The following is an 11,675-nucleotide window of genomic DNA, read 5'->3' on the forward strand; positions in this document are numbered from 1 at the left end:
CTAATTAGATATCACCTTGTTTTCACATTAAACAGACTTCCACATGAGAAAGCAGCAAGGATGCAGTGGCGTTAATGTTTCCTGGTGTCAACCTGTATTATTTCAGTAGATATTGAAATGAGGATGCATCTTGCTGCCTTTCCAATGAAGCAAGTTTAATTTAGTAATAGGTGAAAAACCATCCCTACAAAGATGTTAATCAGATACTTGGCTTTGTGGACACTTTTCAGAGAACAAATTTGTTAGCATAAAAATAAAGCCAGAAAATGAAGAGCTGTTTAATCACTCAATTTGATTTTTTTGCCAGCATATTTCTTTTTCTCTGCAAACCACTGCTAAATTGTGCTTCCTAGCTGTTTTTATAAAATCACTGAATCAAATCTAACTCTGATTACATCAGAGAAGGCCAGGTACCCTACACCATAACAGGGGTTTTTGAAATTTTGACTTGTCTACTTAAAGATCACCAAAATCTGATAACAAGGTCAATTACATCCCTGGGTGGGATTGAACCACCAACCTTTTGGTTAATAGCTGTACACACTAACTGATTGCGCCACAGCGACACTTTGCAAAAGTACATACTGACAAAGGCTAATAAGCATTCATCTAGAACGTTTCCTAGAAAAACTTTAAATAGTCAATAATCTGGAGAGTTTTTGTAAGATGTTTCTTCCATCAACCAATGAAGAAACACATTGGTACTTTCCCATGATGAGTGAGTGCTTCAGGATCTCTTGCAATTACATGTGCAGCAGAGTACTGTAATGGAAGCATGCTGGGTCCATAGCCCAGAGGTAGGCAGATTGAAACTATCCTCTGCTATATGCGTTTTTTTTTTGTTAATTAAAGTAATCCAAAACTGGGATTGATAATTTTGCTCTTTTATTTTTACTTAAAGTACAATAACTTTTACCATTTTCATTTGTTTTAATAGTATATTGACAGTATTGTTTTCTTTCAAAAATCCACTTAATTTTCTTTACCCGATTATTAAAATGGTAATTGACAAAAACAAACTACATTGTCACCAGAAGAGCAATACAAAATGTACAAGTGATATATTAAAATCATCTTTCCAGCTTGAATTTCAATGATGCATTGGGGCAACGATTTTGTGAGAAACATCTTCACCCTTAAATAAAGATTTTCTTAATTCCTTACCTGTGTGCTAATTAGATATCACCTTGTTTTCACATTAAACAGACTTCCACATGAGAAAGCACAAAGGATGCAGTGGCGTTAATGTTTCCTGGTGTCAACCTGTATTATTTCAGTAGATATTGAAATGAGGATGCATCTTGCTGCCTTTCCAATGAAGCAAGTTTAATTTAGTAATAGGTTAAAAACCATCCCTACAAATGTGTTAATCAGAAACTTGGCTTTGTGGACACTTTTCAGAGAACAAATTTGTTAGCATAAAAATAAAGCCAGAAAATGAAAAGCTGTTTAATCACTCAATTGGATTTTTTTGCCAGCATATTTCTTTTTCTCTGCAACCCACTGCTAAATTGTGCTTCCTAGCTGTTTTTATAAAATCACTGAATCAAATCTAACTCTGATTACATCAGAGAAGGCCAGGTACCCTACACCATAAGAGGGGGTTTGAAATTTTCACTTGTCTACATAAAGATCACCAAAATCTGATAACAAGGTCAATTACGTCCCTGGGTGGGATTGAACCACCAACCTTTTGGTTAATAGCCTTACACAGTAACTGATTGCGCCACAGCAACACTTTGTAAAAGTCCATACTGACAAAGGCTAATAAGCATTCATCTAGAACGATTCCTAGAAACATTTTAAAAAGTCAATAATGTGGAGAGTTTTTGTAAGATGTTTCTTCCATCAACCAATGAAGAAACACATTGGTACTTTCCCATGATGAGTGAGTGCTTCAGGATCTCTTGCACTTACATGTGCAGCAGAGTACTGTAATGGAAGCATGCTGGGTCCATAACCCAGAGGTAGGCAGATTGAAACTATCCTTTGCTATATGCATTTTTTTTTTGTTCATTAAAGTAATCCAAAACTGGGATTGATATTTTAGCTTTTATTTTTACTTAAAGTACAATAACTTTTACCATTTTAATTTGTTTTAGTGCAAATGGCATATCAGCAGTCAGCACTAACTGGTGACATGCCATTTGTACAAGTAAGCCATGTGTGACTAATATATAAACATGCTTTATTAAATAACACCTCAAACTATCATACCCAGGATTCAAACCTATAACCTGTTGAATTCTAATCAAACACCCTACCCATGGAGCTACTTGATCCTGCATCTTTTCTAACCTCCAAAAACAGATTCAGTTGCATTTTCCAGCGTGTTTTGTTTGCGCCTTTGCAAATGTCTTACATCGACAAACTTATTTAGTACTATTTTGCAAATAGGGTTACATTGTCGCAACATTGTGCTCCCTAATTGCTTGATTTTTTAAATGCAACAATTAATAAAGACACCTGATAATTGCTCTGTGGAGTCTTATTTTGTGTTTTGTGTTTAGTCTTTAGATCTGAATTTGAATGTACTTGTGAACTAACTTAATTTCCTACTTCTAAATTCATTCCTAAATTCACTACTTACATGAATCCTGTAGTTGGGCATTTTGGGACTTCGATTGTGGGCATTGTTTTGTGTCCAGACCAGCAGCAGGTGGTGTGCATTTGCTGGAAAGGCATCGAAGACCTCCGATATGCTGCATCTCCTGATGTGTGTCTCCCTCAAGTGGCTGTCAGCAAATGCCTGCTAGACACCCCATTCCAAGCTGATTGTGACATCATGGAACATGCATCATAGAACAGGCATGCTAAAACATGGGTCTTCAACCTGCGACCCTCCAGCTGCTGTGGAACTACACATCCCAGCATGCCCTGCCTCAGTTTTAGCATACCTTAATAGCAAAACTGTGGCAGGGCATGCTGGGATGTGTAGTTTCACAGCAGCTGGAGGGCCACAGGATGAAGACCCATGTGCTAGAGCCAAGCCGCAGGTACATTGAATGCTAGCAAGCTGAATATTTAAATCCTTTTTGTTCCGCAGCATTCCAATGCGGAAGATTCCATGGAACCAGAGATCCTTCCATTGAGAAGGACATGCTGCCTGGATGACTACACTGTGCAAATTAAATCACGGAGCCAGTTGGCTTGTGGGTGGCTCTGGTGACTGGGTGGTTGGGTGGGTGGTGTGTCGGAAGTGGAGCGCATGCAAATGATTGTGTATCATCCAGCTAGTGAGAGAGAAAACTCATGCAGGAGTGTTCCTGCTTGTCAGTGGGTTATGCACCTTGCCAGACGTTAAATCTACATAGAGCAGCTGGAGGGGACAAGAGCAGGTTTGCAAAATATAGATAGAAGAGCATATATGCTGGCGCATTCTCCATGATTGTGTCAGCTTATGTTTTGGTGCACTGCACTTTCCTCCACTAAGTTTTAGCCATTTTTGTTAAGCTCAAGTGTAGTTGCTTCTCGGCCTTTTGGCTGTGATCTTGTATCGTGGTTGAAGGGTCTGCTGGAGGGAGGGATTGTTTTCTTCATTGGCGAAAGACCAAAGATATTCCAGGATGGAAGGCTTGGGAACACTATCTGTTTTTCAGTTGTGGAAGAGCACAGAGGTCGGATTGGACTACATTCTATAGTAAAGGATATCTTTCTATTTATTGACCCTCCCCTTATATGTGTCTGTGTTACAATAAAGCTTCGGTTTTGTGAATCCCTCACCCTCTTACACTCCACACCCATAGCCTTATTAACTGTTGTATTATTGTATACTTTAAATGTATAGTGCAGTTCATGATTTATAGTGTAGACTGGCCTGTGCTGTAGTTCTTGAACTATACTATACCGTCAGCATTTGTATTGTGTTTTGGCTGTGCTGCAACACTGTATTTATGTGTGCAATGTTTATGTATGTTTTTTTTTTATGTCAATAAAGACTGCTTTTTCAAGCCAATATCTGAAAACAATCAATGTTTATCTTTGATGGCAATAAAAGTGGTATGATATTTGATGCTTTTGAAAGGCAATATCTGATATGTCCCCTATCTGGGAACCATATATTAAATGGCTTTTCAGAAAAGGGAGATGGGAGAAGAGCTTTCATTACTTGTAGGACCGATGCACATAAAGAAGCAAAAAAACATACATAAACATTACACACATAAGTACCGCGTTGCGGCACAGCCAAAACACAATAGAAATGCTGATGGTATAGTACAGTTCAAGAACTACAGCACAGGCCAGCCTACACTATAAATCATGAACTGCACTATACATTTAAACTGTACAATAATACAACAGTTAATAAGGCTATGGGTGTGGAGTGTAAGAGGGTGAGGGAATCACAAGCCCGAAGCTTTATTGAAAGACTGACACATATAAGGGGAGGTTTAATAAATAGAAAGACATCCTTTACTATAGAATGTAGTCCAATCCGACCTCTGTGCTCTTCCACAACTGAAAAACAGATAGTGTTCCCAAGCCTTCCATCCTGGAATATCTTTGGTCTTTCGCCAATGAAGAAAGCAATCCCTCCCTCCAGCAGACCCTTCAACCACAATACAAGATCACAGCCAAAAGGCCGAGAAGCAACTACACTTGAGCTTAACAAAAATGGCTAAAACTTAGTGGAGGAAAGTGCAGTGCACCAAAACATAAGCTGACACAATCATGGAGAATGCGCCAGCATATATGCTCTTCTATCTATATTTTGCAAACATGCTCTTGTCCCCTCCAGCTGCTCTATGTAGATTTAACGTCTGGCAAGGTGCATAACCCACTGACAAGCAGGCACACTCCTGCATGAGTTTTCACTCTCACTAGCTGGATGATACACAATCATTTGCATGTGCTCCACCTCCGACACACCACCCACCCAACCACCCAGTCACCAGAGCCACCCACAAACCAACTGGCTCCGTGATTTAATTTGCACAGTGTAGTCATCCAGGCAGCATGTCCTTCTCAATGGAAGGATCTCTGGTTCCATGGAATCTTCCGCATTGGAATGCTGCGGAACAAAAAGGATTTAAATATTCAGCTTGCTAGCATTCAATGTACCTGCGGCTTGGCTCTAGCACATGGGTCTTCATCCTGTGGCCCTCCAGCTGCTGTGAAACTACACATCCCAGCACGCCCTGCCACAGTTTTGCTATAAGGTATGCTAAAACTGAGGCAGGGCATGCTGGGATGTGTAGTTCCACAGCAGCTGGAGGGTCGCAGGTTGAAGACCCATGTTTTAGCATGCCTGTTCTATGATGCATGTTCCGTGATGTCACAATCAGCTTGGAATGAGGTGTCTAGCAGGCATTTGCTGACAGCCACTTGAGGGAGACACACATCAGGAGATGCAGCATATCGGAGGTCTTTGATGCCTTTCCAGCAAATGCACACCACCTGCTGCTGGTCTGGACACAAAACAATGCCCACAATCGAAGTCCCAAAATGCCCAACTACAGGATTCATGTAAGTAGTGAATTTAGGAATGAATTTAGAAGTAGGAAATTAAGTTAGTTCACAAGTACATTCAAATTCAGATCTAAAGTCTAGGTAGGCCTCACGTCCTGGCAGCCGCCAGCATTTAAAAATGCCTTGATTAGAGGTACGGAATTAAATGTAGATAAGAAGTAGACACAAAATAAGACTCCGCAGAGCAGTTATCAGGTGTTTTTATCAATTGTTGCATTTAAAAAATCAAGCAATTAGGGAACACAATGTTGCAACAATGTAACCCTATTTGCAAAATAGTACTAAATAAGTTTGTCGATGTAAGACATTTGCAAAGGCGCATCCAAAACACGCTGGAAAATGCAACTGAATCTGTTTTTGGAGGCTAGAATAGGAAATGTGCATCGGTCCTACAAGTACTGAAAGCTCTTCTCCCATCTCCCTTTTCTGAAAAGCCATTTAATATATGGTTCCCAGATAGGGGACATATCAGATATTGCCTTTCAAAAGCAGCAAATATCATACCACTTCTATTGCCATCAAAGATAAACATTGATTGTTTTCAGATATTGGATTGAAAAAGCAGTCTTTATTGACATAAAGAAGCAAAAAAACATACATAAACATTACACACATAAGTACTGTGTTGCAGCACAGCCAAAACACAATACAAATGCTGTCGGTATAGTACAGTTCAAGAACTACAGCACAGGTCAGCCTACACTATAAATCATGAACTGCACTATACATTTAAACAATACAATAGTTAATAAGGCTATGGGTGTGGAGTGTAAGAGGGTGACGGAATCACAAGCCCAAAGCTTTATTGAAAGACAGACACATATAAAGGGAGGATTAATAAATACAAAGATACCCTTTACTATAGAATGTAGTCCAATCCGGTCTTTCAACTCTTCCACAACTGAAAAACGGATAGTGTTCCCAAGCCTTCCATCCTGGAATATCTTCAGTCTCTCGCCAATGAAGAAAACAATCCCTCCAGCAGACTCTTCAACCACAATACAATATCACAGCCAAAAGAGCGAGAAGCAACTACACTTGCGTTTAAACAAAATGGCTAAAACTTAGTGGAGGAAAGTGCAGTGCACCAAAACATAAGCTGACACAATCATGGAGAATGCGCCAGCATATATGCTCTTCTGTCTATATTTTCCAAACCTGCTCTTGTCCCCTCCAGTTGCTCCATGTAGATTTGACGTCTGGCAAGGTGCATAACTCACTGACAAGCAGGCACACTCCTGCATGAGTTTTCTCTCTCACTAGCTGGATGATACACATTCATTTGCATGTGCTCCACCTCCGACACACCGCCCACCCAACCACCCAGTCACCAGAGCCACCCACAAGCCAACTGGCTCCGTGATTTAATTTGCACAGTGCAGTCATCCAGGCAGCATGTCCTTCTCAATGGAATAATCTCTGGTTCCATGGAATCTTCCGCATTGGAATGCTGCGGAACAAAAAGGATTTAAACATTCAGCTTGCTAGCATTCAATGTACCTGCGGTTTGGTTCTAGCACATGGGTCTTCATCCTGTGGCCCTCCAGCTGCTGTGAAACTACACATCCCAGCATGCCCTGCCACAGTTTTGCTATTAAGGTATGCTAAAACTGAGGCAGGGCATGCTGGGATATGTAGTTCCACAGCAGCTGGAGGGTCGCAGGTTGAAGACCCATGTTCTAGCATGCCTGTTCTATGATGCATGTTCCGTGATGTCACAATCAGCTTGGAATGGGGTGTCTAGCATGCATTTGCTGACAGCCACTTGAGGCAGACACACATCAGGAGATGCAGCATATCGGAGGTCTTCGATGCCTTTCCAGCAAATGCACACCACCAGCTGCTGGTCTGGACACAAAACAATGCCCACAATTGAAGGCTCAAAATGCCCAACTACAGGATTAATGTAAGTAGTGAATTTAGGAATGAGTTTAGAAGTAGGAAATTAAGTTAGTTCACAAGTACATTCAAATTCAGATCTAAAGACTAGGTAGGCCTCACGTCCTGGCAGCACCCAGCATTTAAAAATGCCTTGATTATAGGTAGGGAATTAAATGTAGATAAGAAGTAGACACAAAAGAAGACTCCACAGAGCAATTATCAGGTGTCTTTATCAATTTTTGCATTTAAAAAATCAAGCAATTAGGGAACACAATGTTGCGACAATGTAACCCTATTTGCAAAATAGTACTAAATAAGTTTGTCGATGTAAGACATTTGCAAAGGCGCAAACAAAACACGCTGGAAAATGCAACTGAATCTGTTTTTGGAGGTTAGAATAGATGCAGGATCAAGTAGCTCAATGGGTAGGGTGTTTGATTAGAATTTAACAGGTTATAGGTTTGAATCCTGGGTATGATAGTTTGAGGTGTTATTTAATAAAGTATGTTTATATATTAGTCACACATGGCTTACTTGTACAAATGGCATGTCACCAGTTAGTGCTGACTGCTGATATGCCATTTACACAAACATGCCATGTGTGACTGTATATGCATTTAAGGAGGGCACCCCTGCAATACCACAAACCATTGAGTGTCAAGTATACTAGATATATCTTCATATCTCATGTGCTTTCTCTGAGACCAATCTTGTTATGCCCCTTCCCCACAAGGCATGCGCCTTTTGTCCATATTGCAAAAATGGGGGGGAGGGCATATAATTCTCTGTCACAGGGCACCAAAAAGTCTAGTTATGGCTCTGGTATGCATTATGTAATCTGGCAGACCATCTCTCCAACACTGGCTGGTTGGAATAGAAATCCGGTTATCTATGTGAGCAAATGACCATCAACGATTTACTCTCAAACACTAAAAAATGGACAAAAATGGTCCCCTAAACAAATTGGTTAAATTTTGGGTTTAACCAATTTGTGTAATGACCATTTTTGACCACTTTTCTAGTGTTTGGGAGCAAATGGTTAATTGACATTTGCTCCTATACATTACCAGATTTTCATTCCATCCATCCAGACTGGATAGATAGCCTGACAGATAATTGTGTAGTGTACGCCCAGGATAACTGTTAGTCATGCTTTATTTTATGGCGGCACATAAATGGGTGGACAGATCCAGGGCAAGCACTGCCCACTCATGCATAGTTGTCAACTGATGTGAAGTTCCAGGGGGCAATCTCAGTTATAAAGAGAAGTATCTGGAAATTGTCCCTAGTTAAAAAAAAAAAAAAAATTTTTCTCAACTCCATTTATTTAGTATGATATCCCAGGTGATAGGATGCCGGCAGTCAGAACAACATACTTTATTAAATAACACATCTCAAACTACCATACCCAGGATTCAAACCTATAACCTGTTGAATTCTAATCAAACACCCTACCTATTGAGCTATTTGATCCTGCATAAAAATTGTGAACATTATATGAAGCTATTGGTACTTTGCAAAAAAAAAGAATCAGCATTACAACGCAGCAGATCCATGCAGTTTGCAGCCACACACTACATGTATCTGCTCAGCCACAATGCTGATTATTTCTTCACAAAGTACAAGGTGAGCTCCAAACAGAATTCTCTAGCTTAGAATTATACCTTTCTTTGCCAAACCTAGAAGTCGGGCCCCCCACCCTGGGATCCCCCAGAGGGAGGCCTGCACCGTCATGCGGCAGGCTTGTCCGTTTTGGAAGCAGGCTGATGGGCAGCCCAGGATTGCTTCAGTCTGGGCTTGGCAGGTCTGGAAACATGAGCTTGCTTTGGGTATGCCTGACCTTGGGTACGCTTTACCTGGAGGATGAAAGGGCCAAGAAAAGTACTTTTAGCCTTCTGCGTGGTAGGAGTCATACTAGGTAGGCAAGCTGTTTTAGCAGTAGCCAGATCAGCTACAATCTTATTGAGGTCTTCTCCAAAAGGAGATTCAACTGAGGCAGCACAAGGGAACTCTCATCTGGGGACAACAACTGCAGGGAGAACACATATGTTCAGATGAACATGGTAGGGCAGAAGGCTGCCTAATACTGAAGCACCCCCAAACAACAAATCAAATGCAACTTACTTGACAGAGATGTGCCTGAGCAACGGCCCTCCCCAGCCCTATCCCAAATCATACTTATTTTGCATAGGAGATACCATGGTCATGAAGATTGTTCTCCCAGGGTTAGGTTCATTCATTGCATTCTGGGTATGCTGACCCCTGTGATTTCCCCAAATGTGGGAAACTCGACTGCATTATTTGTGGTAGTGGGGGACTGTGTTTGTGCTTTCCTCTGGTCAGCTCTGGTAAAAGTCAGATTTCTTTGTCTCAGATCTTCCTCTAGCCTTTGTCTTCTTTCGAGAGTTCCCTTGTGCTGCCTCAGTTGGATCTCCTTCACTTGACAGGGGGGTGCCCGAGCAGCGACCCTCCCCAGCTCTAGCCCAACTCCTACTTACCTGCCAGGTGAGATACTATGATCATGAAGTTGCTTCTCCCAGGGCAAGGCTCACCCATTGCACTCTGGGTGTGCTGCCCCTGCGATTTCCCCAAATGTGGGAAACTTGACTGCATAATTTGAGTTTTCCCTGGTCGGCTCTCATGTAATTCAGATCTCTTTGTCTCAGGTCTCTCTCCAGCCTAGTTTGCTGTCTGGTTCCACTTCTTTTTTCTTGAGCCCCTCCCTTCTATACCCTTGTGCACTATCCTGACTTCTCCTCCCGTCTGCTTACTTTGTGCCTCCCAATGCACAATGCAAACTACGGGTAGTGCTGCAGGGCCCACACCCTTTTACTTGCTTTACAGAGCAGCTCTGGAGCTGTTACAGTGCCCAGCTGCTGCAAGAAATCAGCTTGAATGCTTCAGGGGCTGGGGAATGGCCAACATGAGCCCCACACCGAAGGAGGGTGGGGGTGCTTAATGCGAACTAGGGGTCATCCAAGCACCACAAAAGGCCTCCATGCCCTGCACGCTCCTTTTCTCTTTTCATATGCAGACGAGGGTTGAAGCCAACTTTGACCCACTGCTTGGATGACATCACCATATTCAAATCCATCTGCTGCAGGCCATCCCCCAGGAATGCTTGCACTAGTTGTTGCATTTGGTTTGTTGTTTGGGGGTGCTTCAGTATTAGGCAGCCTTCTGCCACCCCATGTTCATCTGAAAATATGTGTTCTCCCTGCAGTTGTTGTCCCCAGATGAGAGTTCCCTTGTGCTGCCTCAGTTGAATCTCCTTTACTTGACAGAGATGTGCCTGAGCAACGGCCCTCCCCAGCCCTATCCCAAATCATACTTATTTTGCATAGGAGATACTATTGTCATGAAGATTGTTCTCCCAGGGTGAGGTTCATTCATTGCATTCTGGGTATGCTGACCCCTGTGATTTCCCCAAATGTGGGAAACTCGACTGCATTATTTGTGGTAGTGGTGGACTGTGTTTGTGCTTTCCTCTGGTCAGCTCTGGTAAAAGTCAGATTTCTTTGTCTCAGATCTTCCTCTAGCCTTGTTCTTCTTTTGAGAGTTCCCTTGTGCTGCCTCAGTTGGATCTCCTTCACTTGAAAGGTAGTGCCCGAGCAGCGACCCTCCCCAGCTCTAGCCCAACTCCTACTAACCTGCCAGGTGAGATACTATGATCATGAAGGTGCTTCTCCCAGGGCAAGGCTCACCCATTGCACTCTGGGTGTGCTGCCCCTTGCGATTTCCCCAAATGTGGGAAACTTGACTGCATAATTTGTGTTTCCCCTGGACGGCTCTCGTATAATTCAGATCTCTTTGTCTCAGGTCTCTCTCCAGCCTAGTATGCTGTCTGTTTCCACTTCTCTTTTCTTGAGCCCATCCCTTCTATAACCTTGTGCACTATCCTGACTTCTCCTCCCGTCTGCTTACTTTGTGCCTTCCAATGCACAATGCAAACTACAGGTAGTGCTGCAGGGCCCACACCCTTTTACTTGCCTTACAGAGCAGCTCTGGAGCTGTTACAGTACCCAGCTGCTGCAAGAAATCAGCTTGAATGCTTTAGGGGCTGGGGCATGGCCAACATGAGCCCCACACCGAAGGAGGGTGGGGGTGTTTAATGCGAACTAGGGGTCATCCAAGCGTCGCAAAAGGCCGCCATGCCCTGCATATCCCTTTTCTCTTTTCATAAGCAGACGAGGGATGAAGCCAACTTTGACCCACTGCTTGGATGACATCACTTGCTGCCTTTCCAATGAAGCAAGTTTAATTTAGTAATAGGTGAAAAACCATCCCTACAAAGGTGTTAATCAGATACTTGGCTTTGTGGACTC

The 11,675-nt window shown here is 42.4% G+C and overlaps 4 non-coding genes across 4 annotated transcripts; all 4 read left to right on the forward strand.

The window, feature by feature from the left end:
- The first annotated feature begins 9,524 nt into the window (after positions 1-9,524).
- Positions 9,525-9,688, forward strand: LOC135042743 (U1 spliceosomal RNA). Its single transcript, XR_010235818.1, has one exon. It is a non-coding gene; the product is annotated as a U1 spliceosomal RNA (small nuclear RNA).
- A 152-nt stretch (positions 9,689-9,840) lies between these two features.
- LOC135042713 (U1 spliceosomal RNA) lies at positions 9,841-10,003 on the forward strand. The gene has a single exon (XR_010235796.1). It is a non-coding gene; the product is annotated as a U1 spliceosomal RNA (small nuclear RNA).
- A 674-nt stretch (positions 10,004-10,677) lies between these two features.
- On the forward strand, positions 10,678-10,841 carry LOC135042748 (U1 spliceosomal RNA). The gene has a single exon (XR_010235823.1). It is a non-coding gene; the product is annotated as a U1 spliceosomal RNA (small nuclear RNA).
- Positions 10,842-10,992: 151 nt separating this feature from the next.
- On the forward strand, positions 10,993-11,156 carry LOC135042768 (U1 spliceosomal RNA). The gene has a single exon (XR_010235843.1). It is a non-coding gene; the product is annotated as a U1 spliceosomal RNA (small nuclear RNA).
- Positions 11,157-11,675: the final 519 nt, after the last annotated feature.

The sequence above is a fragment of the Pseudophryne corroboree genome, unplaced genomic scaffold (genome assembly GCF_028390025.1).
Source record: "Pseudophryne corroboree isolate aPseCor3 unplaced genomic scaffold, aPseCor3.hap2 scaffold_835, whole genome shotgun sequence".
Taxonomy (NCBI): Eukaryota; Metazoa; Chordata; class Amphibia; order Anura; family Myobatrachidae; genus Pseudophryne; species Pseudophryne corroboree.